Raw genomic sequence first — 15,474 nt, forward strand, 5'->3', positions numbered from 1 at the left:
CCATCCTCAATGAAGAAAACTTCCAAAGCTTAAAATTTAGATCCTATCATTCATTATTACGTCCAGAAATGTTGCACGCTCCATCCTGTCATCCTCAGTGAAGAAAACTTCAAATGAAATATTATCATTAAAATACCAAATAAGTTGCTGATTATTTTTTACTTCCACCTACAAAAGAGCATTTGCTGGTCCAAGAGATATGTTTTGAAATAGTACCATTGGTAACAGTGTGTGTGCTGAGCTACCAAGCTACAATGGTGGCACCTAATTTACCAGGAACAAAACTTAGGAAAAGGACTCAAAATAGATGTGCATCTACATCCTATTAAACTAGCAATATTGACAGTAAATAGAACTAATATCTCAACTATTTTCACATTTTATGAATTGTACCTGTAGAGGTCCAACAGCTGCAAGACCAAAAAAGTTATTCTAAAGCTTCAAGCTGTAAAAAATTTGAACATCGCGCCATATAAATTTTCCATTGATCTGAAGGTCTTGACATACTGATGTTGCAAGTAAAACAGGCAATGGAGGCCTGCACAAAGCATTAACCAAATATCACAAGTTGCTTTAATCAGGTTGACACTTATCATAGTAAATACAATTCACATCTAATAACAATAAAGCCAATTTTTTCCATTTGTTATTTACAAAATGAAATGGAATTGACTATCTAATACCCACCCAGAGCTTACTACTCACTAATCTCTAGGGACAAGTGCATTGCCTAAACCTATCAAATAACCAAGAAGATCTAGGATAGGAGGTGGAGTTGTTGCTATGGGTACTACTTTTGATTGAACATTGGGACCTTTGGTAGGTGAAACATTGATTTCTGTCTCAGTGGCCGATAATTCTTCATATGGAAGGTAACAATTTACTTGCAAGTTTGGAGGTAACAAGGTACATTGGGAGGTAAGAAGGTACAAGGTACATATGGAAAGACATATGGGAGGTAACCTGTACAAGCATAAGAAGTGCTTAGAAGAATATATGTGTGTTCTCACTTCTCAGTAACATCAAGGAAAGACTTAATTTCAAAAATAAACTCTTTAATGATCTTTGTACCTATTACTTACCACTTCAAATAGAGGTATTCAGCTTGACAACTGCCCAAAAAACATATTATTATTAGACATATTGGAAGAAAACTCCTTGAACTAAGCATAAAATATAATACTTATACTAGAAAAACATATACAAATGCAAACATCTCAAACAGTGACAGATGAACTTAAGCCTTTTCATTGAAATAACTTACCACTTCTCTGGTATCCATTTTAGAATCCAAACTAAATCCCAAAACTTAGAAGACTAGCCATTCTTCAACTTCTTTCCTTCTCATTCTCTAGCTCAAAATGGTGAGCCCCATGCTTGTGATCATAGGGCATAATAAAAATGGTATCCAACAATCTAGATGATGCCATCAGCTGCAAATCCTTCTATGCTAAGTATTTATTGTAGCTTTTCTGGAGAATATAGAGCTTCTACCATGCATAAGCATGATATAAATGACTTTCTAATATCTAAAATATATTTGTTAACTTTGAATAGTAGATTGTTGTCATTTGAGGTTTAGGAATATTCTTGACCATACACAAGGCCATGAATATCTTCTATAGAGTGAAAATCTTCCTACATATCATATGCCATTTGTCATAAGAAATAGTATAAGGCAAAAATATATTAAAAATAAAAATAATCTAGCTCACAGATTATATAATAGGTTCATGAAATTTCATTCAACCCAAAGCTTCCTCTGCAATAGGGTATTCTCCAATAATTAATTCCTACAAGATCAAACTATATCAACCTTCCCATCTAGACAAATATAATCCTATATCTAATTCAATAGATAACATTTTAGATTTCTGGCCCCCATTCGATAGTGATACCTTCTTAAAGGTGTGCCAAAAATCTACTCAACATGACATTATAACTATTTACATCATGGGAAATATGGGTAAACTCCCAACCAAAGATAAATGGTTTCTAGAATATGATTTTTCTACACATTTCCCTCATCCCATTTCACAATGGCAGCCAACAATCTAGATGATGCCATCAGCTACAAATCCTTCTATGCTAAGTATTTATTGTAGCTTTTTTGGAGGATATAGAGCTTGTACCATGCATAAGCATGATACAAATGACTTTCTAATATCCAAAATATCTTTGTTAACTTTGAATAGCATATTGTCGTCATTTGAGGTTTAGGAATCTTCTTGACCATACACAAGGACATGAATATCTTATATAGAGTGAAAAGCTTCCTACATATCATATGCCATCCGTTATAAGAAATAGTATAAGGCAAAAATATATTAAAAATAAAAAAATTAGCTCACATATTCTATAGTAGGTTCATCAAATTTCATTCAACCCAAAGCTTCCTCTACAATAGGGTATTCTCCAATAATTAATTCCTACAATCTCAAACTATATCAACCTTCCCATCTAGACAAATATAATCCTATATCTAATTCAATGGATAAAATTTTAGATTTCTAGCCCCCATTTGATAATCATACCTTCTTAAAGGTGTGCCAAAAATCTATTCAACACGACATTATAACTATTTACATCATGGGAAATATGGATAAGCTCCAAACCAAAGATAAATGTGTTGTGCCTTTTTCCCATAAGCATTTATTAGCATACACTTTTTACTTGAGAGAAGATCATTTAGATAGTGGGATACAATATTTAGTTCTTGTGAGGGCATCCAAACATCACCCTTAGACAATTGACTGCTAGCATCTTTACAATAGTTTTTGCTCACTGACTTGATACTTGTCTCAGGGGAGTTTTCCTTGAGGTTCTTCTGCCCAACACTTTGCCTTAAGGTAAAAAGTTGTATACATTGTTATATGTAATCTTGATCTTCCATATTATCAATACAAGAAGATACAGATCCACCAGCTGAATATGCAATAAGTGCGAAATTAGACAACTCAGACTGTTCACACTTTGTGTTTTCATCAAAGTTGGTTGATGTTGCATGATCTTCATCAGAATTTGTCCATATTTGTCCATACTGTTGTATTTTCTTTTTCTACAGTACAACTTTCATCCACACTGCCCCTTGAATGTGATTTCTCCTCATTCATTTCTTCAATCTTATCCTCATTATACATCATACTGGACAATCATCATTCTAGTACAGAACAACCTCTGGATATTATTGGTGAATAATTGTAGTTAATGAGTTCTCATGTAACGATTCCCAATACCAATGGAACAACATATAATTTGAATCACTCAAGTAATGAATCTCTATTTAACAAAATTATAATATAATTACATTCTACCATAAATACACATCAAGAATGCTTTGCCTTGTAGATTTCAGCACCCATGTATTCGATGGATTTATGGGAATGAAGGGAAATTGGAAAGCCAATGATCTCCTATAGTTATGTATGGCCTTGTCTACTAACTATGGCCTTTCAGACAACCAAGATTGAGCTCAAACTCACCACAGCAAATGAAAATAATGCTCAGGGGAGAGGGAAACGATTCTAGTAAGTAGAAATCCACCCAAGAACGCCTAAGAACACTCCAGGTAAGGAGAGAGAAATTCTTAACAATCGTACAGAAACCAAATTAGCAACTCCTTGGGGAAATGCAACAGCTCCAGAACTGTGGCAGTTGACCTCTAACTCAACAAGAAAGTGGATTATGAGTAACTTAGAGCTAATGCATTTCATAGAGCATCAATCAATCAAGAGTTTCTGAATGATGCTAATAGAAATGCAATGGAGAGTTATTTATTTCAGCCATGAGCACAAAGACAGGGAGCACATATAATATAACTGAGTAAGAATGATGATAACTCATACACCATAAGTTTATTATATCTTAGGAACATATATTAGATGAGAGCCTAGCATATTGCCTTCATTGTCAAAAGAGAGATGTCCATGTGCAAATTAACCCTCATTGCCAGCTCTAACCAAGGTTTCATGTTCCCATTGTAATGAACAACAACTGCATTGTCAATCTCTCAACATTCCACACTAGGATTATATCCTAAACCTAGCACATGCCAAGAGTTGTCCAAAGGATGGGTCTAGCCATAAAACGTTCAATCTAGGAGGTAGTGTTCCAAGCCTCCACAACACTCTATCCTCATTCTGACATATAATAAAATAAAAACTTAGAAATTGAACAAAGAAAAACCCATTAAGTTTTCTAGCTAATTACTTCAGATTTACTTCAAATACTTTAAAGCATCACAGGAATTAACATAAATAAACCACACTACACACTTACCGTGTTCTGCCACTTGTGATATATTCTAGTTATATCTTGTTTCTTCCATTCTTTGAGATCAAATACATTCATCCCATATTCCCAACCACAAGCATTAGGATCAAAGTGCCTGGCTATGTGCGGATTGGAAAAATTAAGGTATTTGTTAAACCGGTGAAAGCTTTCTCCACAAGTTTCAACTAAACCATTAACCTTTCCATGAAGATCTACTGACCACAAGGGCATCAAATCTTTCTGCACCACAATATCATCATCCAAGAAAAGTATCTTGTCCATTTTGGGATAAACTTGTGGAAGATAGAAATGAAGATGATTTAGCATGGATAAATATTTTGTATTTATATATTTCAAATTGGAGGAACGTGCTGAGAGTGAAGTCGAGTGATCTGCCTTGAAATAATACTCTTTCATAGCTGCGGATTCAAGTTGGCGAATCACAGGGCAATAGGAGGAATTGAGCCATTTAAAATCATCTACATTTTCTACACGTATCGTAGCTTTCCCTAGGGGATTAAGTAAAACCCACATTTTCATGGCCCCAAAATTTAACTTGTCTGTGATGAGATGAAATACATGTTTCTCAGATTCCTGAAAACACATGTAAATCACCTACAATGAGATCCAAATATTAAATGTAAAATGCAGCAAAACTGTTGGACTTCCAAACTTTAGAGTAATTTAAATTAATAACACTTCACCTTAGCATTCATGACAGTTTAATTCACAGCCACATATGCAGCCAATACATTGTCAGAAAATAATGCATAGTGATAAAGAGTCGGATCCTCCAACTTGTCCTTTTTAGGAAATTATCGCTTTTCAAGAGGAAGAAAGTAATAATCTATGGCCAATCGCATGGACAGACAGTGCAGGCCCATGGGAATAGACTTTGTTGCCACTTGACTTAAAAATTTACTTTTCTTTTCCAAGGTCCTTGCTCATTTGCAGACTAAGGCATGGCTTGCAACTTCTTTGTTACTTTCGCACAACCATAAAATTGTTCTCTAGCCCTAGATAGGACATGACCCATAGCCTTGATCTTCTCAGGTACCCTGAAACATTCATATCAATTACCAGTTATAAAAAAGAGAATGAAAAGCAAAAAGATTGACACACAGACTGCAACTTTAAAAGAAACAAAGGATATGAACACCAAATGCAAATGGAAGCACTTACTACTCTTGATTTAGAAGCAGCCAATGTGAAAATCCATGGGGTAGTGTTCTAAGCTTCCACAACACTCTATCCTCATTCTGACATACAATAAAAGAAAATTTTAGAAATCGAACAAAGAAAAACCCATTAAGTTTTCTAGTTAATTACTTCAGATTTACTTCAAATACTTTAAAGTAAGCATCACAGGAATTAACATAAATAAACCACACTACACACTTACCATGTTCTGCCACTTGTGATATATTCTAGTTATATCCTATTTCTTCCATTATTTGAGATCAAATACATTCATCCCATATGCCCAACCACAAGCATTAGGATCAAAGTGCCTGGATGTGCAGCTTGGAAAAATTAAGGTATTTGTCAAACCGTCAAAAGCTTTCTCCATAAGTTTCCATTGAACCATTAACCTTTCCATGAAGATCTATTGACCACAAGGGCGTCAAATCTTTCTGCACCACAATATCATCATCCCAGAAAAGGATCTTGTCCAGTTTCGGATAAACTTGTGGAAGATAGAAACAAAGATGATTTAGCATGGATAAATATTTTGTATTTATATATTTCAAATTGGAGGAATGTGCAGAGAGTGTGGTTGAGTGATCTGCGTTGAAATAATACTCTTTCATAGCTGCAGATTCAAGTTCGCAAAGCACAGGGCAATAGGAGGAATTTAGCCATTTAAAATCATCAACATTTTCTACATGTATCGCAAATTTCCTTGGGGGATTAAGTAAAAACCACATTTTCGTGGCCCCAAAATTTAACTTGTCTGTGACGAGATGAAATACATGTTTTTGAGATTCCTGCAAACACAAGTAAATCACCTACAATGAGATCCAAATATTAAATGTAAAATGCAGCAAAACTTTTGGACTTCCAAACTTTAGAGTATTTTAAATTCATAACACTTCACCTTAGCATTCATGACAGTTGAATTCACAACCACAGATGCAGCCAATACATTGTTAGAAAATAATGCATAGTGATAAAGAGTTGGATTCTCCAACTTGTCCTTTTTAGGAAAGTTCACTTTTCAAGGGCAAGCAAGTAATAATCCATGGTCAATCACATGGAAAGATAGTGCAGGCCCTTGGGAACAGTCTTTGCTTCCAGCTGACTTAAAAATGTACTTTGCTTTTTCAAGGTCCTTACTTGCTCGTCTGCAGACTGAAGCATGGCTCACAACTTCTTTGTTACTATCCCACATTCATAAAATTGTTCTCTAGCCTTGGATAGGACATGACCCATAGCCTTGATCTTCTCGGGTGCACTGAAACATTCATATAAATTATCGGCCATGAAAAAGAGAATGAAAAGCAGAAAGATTGACACACAGACTGCAACTTTAAAAGAAACAAAGGATATGAAAACCAAATGCAAATGGAAGCACTTACTACTCTTTATTTAGAATCATCCAATGTGAAAACTATTACCTTTGAGGTAGACCAGAATCTGCATTAGCCTCACCCAATGTATGCTGACATTCTTTAATACGAAGCATCAATTCATCGTATAAATCAAGATTATTCCTAGCATGGGAAATACTTGAATACACCCTAGCCATGATCAGTTGGTCTCACATCAATCTAACAGTGGAGTCAGAATTCTTGTTCTCATTCTCTCGCCTCCAAATGTTGTATTTTCCTAGGATAGCAGAATCTACCTCCTTGGAATGTTTAATTGTTGCGTTTTCAAGCTCAACTCATTTTTCTTCACCCTGTTGAATCAGCTCTGTTGACCTTTTCTCCCTCCTCTTTTGTCTCAATTGTTGTAAGCATTAAATTACTATAAATTAAAGCATACTATGCTAAAATCTAAGAAATATTAATTTTTCTATTGGAGAAGTAACATTCAAAAAGGATTTTGGAAAATAATATAACAATTCCCTTTTCCATGAGAACAAAAAGTAGCGATCTAGTGCAGCAAAGAATTTTACTCTCCGCGAAACTTTTGTTGGACTTTCTTCAACCTACAAATGGTCTGCATTACAACAACCATTGTCCTGGGAGTTTGACTAGACATTACCTTACAGTAGGCTACCAACATCATAGATCAATTAACCAAGGAAAATCAAAACTTACCATCAAAAGCATTCTCTTTGACATCTTGATGTTCACTTCCTGTGTCATCCTCTTGAAACCTCGTAAGAAGTTCTTCGTCATTGGAAGTTTTTTTCTGCACCTCGTCATTCATTTTAGTCCCCTCAGGATTTTCCTTACCTTCTTCATTGAAGATCACACCATCTTGTTGTGAATGTAACTTTTCTGAGCTGTCTCCAGAAGTCATTTGCCTCTGCTTGATGTACACCGTTAGAAATAGAGAAGCACCCCTTCCAATGTCATTTTTCACTTCTTGCTTAATACAACCCTACTCAACTACATAGATCATCATCACATAGGTTTCCTTAAATGTTCAATAGAGAAAATAACCAAAATCTTCACCAATCATACCTCAGAGTTAGTAATATCCCTTTGGTTTACTTCGGAGGGCTTTTCTAATCCCCATAAGGAAGATAAGTCATTCCGTCCACCAATATTTAAGTTTAGAGTTCCCGAGTCCTCTCTGATAACTATTATGACATCAATCACCTACCCAGTGAATAAAATCTATTTTCAATCCTCTGCTCAATAGGGGAGAAATCAAATTTAAGACATCCAAATGCAGCGGGTTTCTAATACTTGCCTCCTTTCGGAAGAGAGAGTCAATGCTCTCTGTTAAACTCTTCTTTCTCCAGTAATCTGCATGTTCCTGTGAACCCCACAGATAAATAGATAAGAGTGATTTTAAACATATGACAGAGCTCTAGTATCCTCAATAATTCCACTCGATTTCAATCCACTCAGGTCAATTAAATTTCAGTTTAGGGACATTATTTATTTTCTGGGATTAGACTAATGTAAGTACAAGTGCATTGCCCAGATCCTGAAAAATAACAAAATGGCCATAGAAAAATAGAATTGGTTTTCAATATGTGGAAAGAGAATACCGTTCTAACAAATCCATCTCCTGAGAATTTGTGCCCTGCTGTTTTAAATGATAAAAAATGCATAAAAGGTTAGGTAGAAAGACTTGATGGAGAAGAATATCTATAAAAATATTGAAACACTAAAAACGGGGTTGCTTTGCTATCATGCATATGCTAAGATCGAGATTTCATTACACATCAATAATAAAATGGTGTGTATAATATCTATCATTTGTTTTGGCCAATGTACTCTAAACACTATGGGAACAATGTGAAAATGATATGTATAGCCGAAAGTAGCTAGTGAACAAGATTGTCGTTGTGAATTGGGTCTAGGTTGGGTGGACCAGAACTGGTTTTAGCTTGATTGATGAGAAGTGGATTTAGCTTTATGGATGGAAAGTGGGTCTGGCTTGGATAATGAGTGGATGGGAAGAATGATTGTTACCCTTCTCACCCAGATTCAATTCCCATGAGTAAGATGTTGAACTGAACTCTTAACAAATATACTTTTATAATACCCATCCAGCTTATGCAGAATCTAGCACACACTTAGTACCATCCTACTCAGAATGAGGAGTGCCCAGCGAATTCACCGAGCAGTTACCCAACGAATTTACCAGTCATATGCATTTCCCTTTGTTAAAAAATGGAAAGAGCATTGTTATTTCTTGCTATTGGGATGAATGGCTTCACTATCTTTGGCAAGCAAAATTACCCTAGGGGCAGTTGGTAAAACCTTTTCTCTTGCATGAGAGAGGTACAAACTTTCAATCTTTCTCCTGGTAGGTATTGTACCGTGTTAATGCAGAGATGGAGTTCACAACTTCACACAGATCAAATGAAAGGAAACCTATAAAGAAAACTCACAAAATGTCTAGAAAGATGCTAGAGGTGCTAAACTTTTGACAATAAGTGAGGAAAGTAAGTTTGATAACATTTGTGCCTTCACATCCTGCGAAATAGCGAAAAGGAAAATCAAATTCCAAAGTAGATCCATGGGGTTTTGGTTCAATGGTTAACTGGGGGTGGTGAAGGCAAGTCAAATTTCGAAGCAGGTCCATGGGGTCTTGGTTCAATGGTTAACTGGGAGTGATGATAATTCCCTGCCAAGGCTCAAATCACATAAATATATTGCTCAATGCGTTCTCAATGAAAGGGATCTTTCTAAAATAGTATAAGATGACTACACTTCATTGTAATGGAGATCTTACTTGAATGTTGTAAGAAGTATACACTTCATTGTAATACTACCAGATTAAGAAAGGGCATGCATGCCAATAAAGATAAATTAAACGCTGAACCACCCCAAAAAAAGAGACAGAAGAAACCTGACAAGGGAGGAGGGCAGGAAGAAGCTTACCAGCGAGGGAGGAGGGCAGGAAGAAGCTTACTAGTTGCAGATGTAGATGCGGAGTGATGAATCCTAGCTACCAAAAAAACCAATGGCATGACCACAAAGATAACAAGGAAGCCCACCACAGCTATTCGATGATGAAAATCCATACCTCCCCATCCTCCATTTCTACTACGCTGGTAGCCCTGCCACCCTCCATTCCACACACCTCCTCTTTTCACAGGCATCTTTAGCTCTCAACCCTAACATCGTTTTTCTCCTTCTCCTCCTCCTAAACAGATATCGAGCAATGCAACCCTTACACAATCATAATCCTCTACATCAAACCCATATCATGGTTAGCAGAAATATATGAAATCAGCAACAACTAAAAAAACCCTTAGATCTCATATATACTTTAGAGCATTTGATTGAAAAATTTACCAAATGCATTACGAAATGGATAGATCAACTGATTTCATGCAGTTTTGAGAAAGAAAGGGACACTAACATGGTAAAAACCTAGATGAAAATGAGCATAGGGGCCGGAAGTAGACAGATTTGATGGTCTCTATCTCTGTTAGCCTTTTTGGTTAAAAAACCAAAACATATAATTAAGGGAAACACGTCATTCTGATTTAGATGCCAACATAGATGTTATTATTAATGGGAATCCTCACTAGTCTGGCTGACTATTCATAAACTACGACATAGGAAGAGGAAGAACATGTAGGCAGTGTTGGGTATATATGATGCCCCTCAACTTACTAATTTAACTGAGCAGGTACCGACTTGGCATGCCTTGCATTGAGGCATGTAAAGGTAAACAGAATGCTAGGGGGGTAATTTGATTCAAAGCAAGGGTGAATTATGCCTCCCTGAATGCACATCATAAGACTGTGTTTAAGATTCGCGATTATGAAGCTGCAAGAATACTATAGTGTAAGCACAAGAGAGAAACTAAACATATTGTGATCTAACATTTAAAATGGTGACTTGTTGATTGATTTCTCATTCAGAATGAAGGGAAAAAATTTGATGATTAGGGGAGAGAAATGACGAGTGTTCTATTGAGTAAAGGAAATACATCATTTTGAGGCCATGAATAGATCTTAATGGTCTGGGATGCCAGTGTTAGTAAAACCTTGCCTAAATGCCTTATGACTGCCACATGGATGAGTGTTACACTTACATTATTGATGCACTAACTATAGGGAGTTGGTATAGTATTCATGGTTATGGGTGCTTACAAAACTGGGTTTTCATATACCTATGAAGTGAAAGGGAAGAAAGTACCCTTTCTTCAAGATATGAGTAAGGCTGTAAGCTTTAAACCAGCTGACAGAGAAATTTTTTGTTAAAGAATACATTTTACAAATCCTGTGTCCATTAGTATGAACCGGTTTATAAACATGGTGTTGGATTAATGTCATAGCACTTCTAGAAGTTGTTTTGATTCTTAGAAAACATGTTTTATGTTGTCATCTGCTTCGAATTTTGCACAAGAAATAGTTGGTCCTTTAACAAGACTCGAGTGTGCCAACATGGACTAAAGAAGAGGTTATTAGCATTGCAAACCCTCTTCTCAAATCAGTATGTCAATTTTAAATTTAGCATAAGTTGGCAATAAAACGTATGATGTTCTAGAAGCTAAAAGACAGACAACACGGGAATCTACAACTTCTTACCTCTATTGTTTTCATGTTTAGCTTGCCCCGCCAGAATGGTATCAAAGTTAAGGTGAGGGTAAGGTATCAGAGCTAAGGTGAGGGCAAGCCCAAGCAAGGAAGAAAGAAATCACAAGAAGTTTTCTGACAACACTAACCTCCTTCCTCTTCAAAGATCAGTTATCGTGAAGCACTGAAACTCCTACTGTAAAATTCTAGGTTGCAGATCCTAGAAGGGAATGAGATCAAGGCCTCATCAATCAATCAAGGCATCTCTAGGATAGAGCTCTCTGTCAAATTGTTGGTCAAATGATCTATATCTAAGGCCTTTTGTCATGACTACAGCCAGGAAGCTTTGGTTGCTTTAGGGTCAAATATTTTATTATGAAATCACCCTTGAATTGAATTTGGGTTGGAAATAGTGTCCCACTCGGAATTCTATAAAGTTCCTAGCATCTAAGCTCATATATATAATATTATTCTTGAGCTCATTGACATGCCTTCGACCTTGCATTAGGGCTTTTTCTGTCTCATAGAGAAGTATAAAAGGCTACAAAAGGTGAAGTATCCTCAGCCCTTGGACATCAATCAAGAGGGTTTGAAAAATAGTGTTCATGGTTTTCCATTGGGTAGATGCTTATTGAAGGTAAAGGATCAACCTTTGTGCATCTCTGAGATTCTGGTATCAAAGGAAAGGGGGTTCATGACAAATAAAAATCATTTCAAGGATCTTGAAATCCGAAACACAATGTTCTACAATCTCATTTAAATAGGTATGACTTTTTTTGGTGTCTAAGCCAAATGTTGTTATAGACATTTTTGTGCCTAACATCATGGAGCATGAAATGTCAATAATCTGAGGGATCCAAAGTCCCTAAACATGTTGTTCTTACCCTTAGAGGAACAAGGTCTGCAAACCACAGCACTGAAAATCGGTTCTCCACCTGAAAACACTCAGAAAAAGGCTATTTCTGGATCATGTCAGCTGCTCCATTGAGCATCTGCACTGAATTTCAACTGCTCCTCTCTGTACCTGTGCTGAAAAGGTGTTATCTTCCTTCTCCCTCAGTAGTTAAGGTTTTCAAAGTTGAAAGATTGAAAAGCTTGCTTATCATCTTAGATTGCATTCAGGAGTGTTACTATACATCTCGTGGTGATCCATAAATGCAATCTGCTAAACAAGATCAACCTTAAAATAAATTGAATTTACATAACAACGCATTGAAACATAACGCAAACATCTAGAGGTCTAAGCTAGAGACGTGTTCCGACGTCGTTAAACGTGATATCTTAGCGTTGAGTGGTTGGGTGATTCCTCCACGGTGAAGCGATAAGTATCAATACAGACTTGTGCTCCCACGTACCGTCGCGTATATATTGGGAGACCCCTATAGGATCAAAGCCTTTATCCATAGGAAACCGTGTCGGCCGCCCTACTGATCGCAATGCAGTGAACACAGCATTCACGAAGATCGACCACTCGTACCGTAAAACGTATTCTGTGGTTTTGCGAAAGGTTTGGCACACCCTCTGCCTAGATCTCCAGAGCAGTTTCTTTTGGCCTTTTTCAAACTCTATAACTGAAAAAGTCCAACCGAGCATTTGTCACTTTGGGCTCGTTAATACATCGAAGGAGACTAGATTCATCTTTAGCTTTTTCTTGACTCTTAAAAAGTGAAAAAGCAAGTTGTGTCTAAAAGCGTCTAATAAAATTCATTCAATTCGGAACACAATTTTCCCCTTTTAATATTTTGGTTGATCGAGTAATCCGCAATCGTGGAAGAAAGTCAATTGAAAACCCATCATTCGCGGAGGCTTGCGAGTCAACCGTCTTTGTCCCCAGAATCGAAAATAGTACGGGCAAAGCGAACTCGTTTAACCGGTTCAAAATCTCCTTTGAAAGTTAGAATAAGTGTTCCTACTACATCCGAGGTTCCGGTTACTCCTAACATTTCTGGAAACCCTGCCTCTATAGAAGAAGTTCAACAGCCACAGAAGGACAGTAATACTGATCCTAGTCTGGGGGCAAACACTTGTGTAACTGAATCAGTTCCATCTGTAACCGGTTCAGAGAGTTTTTCTCCTCAAACGACTGTCACTGTCGAAGCAACCACTTCTTCGGCACCAGAAATATTTTACGGACCTGACGGTCTTCCTCTTCCACCCGGTTTGATTGCGATAGAGGAAATTGCAGAGGATCCGCAAGCAAGTACTCCAACTCAGTTTGGAGTCGGGGTCACTCTATTTCCTTCATCAGAAGTTAATCCACCACAAGTGGAAGTTCCTGTAGAATCGCTAGGAAATCTATTGGATAGACTTAAAATGTCTGAACAACCGTCATCATCTAGGACTGTGTCAAATGACACAGCGACAGCAGAAGCTCCTGCCATCACTCTGACGATGTTTTCCGGCATACCAGTTGTCCCAACTAGTTCTCAACAGCTAGAAGGAGTCCACTAAGGGACTATTTCAACAGTGTGGTCTGTTCCAGTTTGTTCATCCGGAGTAATACCCGGCAACTCTTATGTTGAGACTCAACAGATTGATCCTCATGGAGGTCAATCTGGTCCATCAATCCCTTTTAATTTCAGATTGCTACCATATGGGGGGCAATATGCCCTTTCATTACCCCCTCCGGGAGGGTATCCATACGTGAGTTCACAACAATGTTCAGGTTATAATGGAATTGCATCAAGTAGTTGGGTACCCATGCTACCTCAACAACCAAGGATTGTATATTCTATGCAACAGTGTGTACCTGTGACGAACATCCCAACCACACCGGCTATTGTAACCATGTCGCAAGTTCAAGCGATAAATGTTACATGTCAACCTCAGATTTCTCAGGTTGTAATGCAACAGTCGCTTGACCATGGGTCACAACCACAATCGCCAACTGGTGGGTTGACACAAGTACAAACGGGTACAATTACCCCACACCTTGGTCAAATGGTTAGCATGGCGCAACAAAAGATGGCGTCACAACCATGGCTTGTACAATACCAACAACCGCAGTTCCAGCAAGTATACCAAGGTTCTGAGCAGCAGATCTTTGCGAATAGTGGACAACTGTATATCCAAAACGGTCAAAACCAACCGCTTTACAGTGGTCAAGTCCACCAACCGTATCAGTCATACCAACATCAATTACATTATGCTGGTATGCAAAGACCCACTGCTCAAGCGATTCCATCGTACCCTGGTTACGATTCGCCTAACCTGAATCAACAGTTACCATTCGTGGCGACTTTAGAGTTACCTGATTTACATCGGTTAACGAATGATCCGATTGCTTATGCCCCTTGGTGGCCAGCGATTCCTCATAAACTTCCATCTGACATTCCTAAATTCAATGGAAATCCGGGTGAAGACCCATCGAATCACGTCATGACCTTTCATCTGTGGTGTTCGTCGAACACCCTTAATGACGATTCGATAAGACTTCGCCTTTTCTAGAGGACATTGACAGGTCCAGCAGCTAAATGGTATATTGAATTGCCAAGAGCCTCTTTCGACAACTTTAGTTCCCTAGCCACGACCTTCTTAACCCACTTTCAGTTACCGATAAGGTATGAAACGGGAACAGAAATATTAACCAACTTCAAACAGACAACTGCTACCCATATATCTGATCATATACATGAGTGGCGTCGTCGTCATAGGATGGTGAAAACATATGTTCCCGATCAGCTATTAGCTGAATGGTTTATAAAGTCATTACTTCCGGCTATTACGGAAGATGTGGCCAAGGGAAGGAGTCTTAACAGAGGAGCAAGTTATTGCTCGTGCACAATATTTGGACTTGGTGTATACCCAGTCCGGCACACTCTATGACAAAATACCTGACGCCCCTAGACCGGAATTTTCAATTCCTCCCCCTCCTAAATCAAATAGTGACTCTCATGCCGGTGATGGTGTGATTGGCACCGCAAACACGAAATCGATAAAGGCTTCCGCAAAGAAAGCCCGTAAGAATTCGAATCAAAATGCAAAAGGAGAAATTCTTGCTTCGGAAGTAAATGCCGTATCGGAAGATAAAGGCAAAGAAA

At 37.6% G+C, this 15,474-nt stretch overlaps 1 pseudogene; it reads right to left on the minus strand.

The window, feature by feature from the left end:
* The window catches only part of LOC149212982 (polygalacturonate 4-alpha-galacturonosyltransferase-like), a 52,478-nt pseudogene that overhangs the window by 11,407 nt on the left and 25,597 nt on the right, over window positions 1-15,474 (minus strand).

This window comes from Pinus tabuliformis, chromosome 1_1 (assembly GCF_031772625.1).
Source record: "Pinus tabuliformis cultivar Carrire ecotype Pingquan chromosome 1_1, CPIR1, whole genome shotgun sequence".
Lineage (NCBI taxonomy): Eukaryota > Viridiplantae > Streptophyta > Pinopsida > Pinales > Pinaceae > Pinus > Pinus tabuliformis.